Here is a 1261-nt window from a genome sequence, read left to right as displayed (position 1 = left end):
ATGTGGAAACATAGTACAGTGGAAACTTCCCGGAATCTATGAGGGTGACCCTAGCAAAGACTCCTAGGAATGGGGGATCTGGAACCTGAACCGGCCATCTTCTATAATCAAACATCAACCCAACCACAAAACCTTCAATCTACAATTTGTCCTGCCTGCTAGATGTGCTGGGGTAATGGTGGCACAGAACTTGTGGGAGCAGCTAACCAATGTCTGTGCCAATTTGAGGCCCTACTCACAAGAGGGAGCCCACTCCTGATACTGCCTGGGTGGCCAGGAACCAGAGGTTGGATAGCCAGAGATCTATAACAGAACAAAACATGACTGTCCAATAATAATAATAACAACAATAACAACAATAATAATAATAATAAGGTGATCCCTAATGATCCTCTGCTATACTCATAGACTGGTGCCTAGCCCAGCAGTCATCAGAGAGGCCTCATCCAGCAACTGACGGGAACAGATGCAGAGGCCCACTGCCAGAGTCAAACATTAGGTGTAGCACAGGGAACCCTGAAGAAGAGGGAAAAGAAGGATTGTAGGACCCAGAGGGGTCAAGGGCACCATAGGTAGAGCTCACAACGGGTCACAGAGACTGAAGGGACAATCATGGACCCCCGATATGGATTTGAGCTAAGTCCTCTACATATGTGTTGTGATTGCATAGTTTGAGATTTTTGTAGGACTCCTTATATTGGGAGTGGGGGTGTCTTTCTTTTGCCTGCTCTTAGGACCCTTTTCCTCCGACGAGGTTGCCTCGTCCAGTCTTGATATGAAGGCTTGTGTCTAGTCCTATTGTAACTTGTTGGGCCGTAGTCAGTGGACACCCCTGGGAGGCCTGCTCTTTTCTGAAGGGAAACAGAGGAAAGAATATGGGAGAAAAGGGGAGGTGGGACAGGACTAGGTGGAGTGGGGGGGGAGGAGAGGAAACTGCAGGCCAGATGTAATGTGTGCAGGAAGAATAAATTAAAAAAACATATTAAAAATAGTTTAAGACGAACAATATTTTCACGAAAAAACAAGAAACGGAAATGATCAAAGACAGCTTAGATTTTAAGAACAAGACTGAACTGCAGAATACAGGTGCTGTGGAATAATCCTTCCGTACACTGTGAATAAATATTACTCTCATTGGTTAACACAGAACTGACAGGCTAGTAGCCCGCCAGGATGTATAGGAGGGGCTGGTCAAACTGAGAATCCTGTGAGGAGGAAGGGTAGAGTCACCAGAAAATGCAGAGGGAGCAAGACATGCTGG

This window comes from Microtus ochrogaster, unplaced genomic scaffold, assembly GCF_000317375.1.
Source record: "Microtus ochrogaster isolate Prairie Vole_2 unplaced genomic scaffold, MicOch1.0 UNK28, whole genome shotgun sequence".
NCBI classification, from domain to species: domain Eukaryota; kingdom Metazoa; phylum Chordata; class Mammalia; order Rodentia; family Cricetidae; genus Microtus; species Microtus ochrogaster.
The sequence above is the reverse complement of the archived record's forward strand: the minus strand, read 5'-3'. Positions refer to the sequence as shown.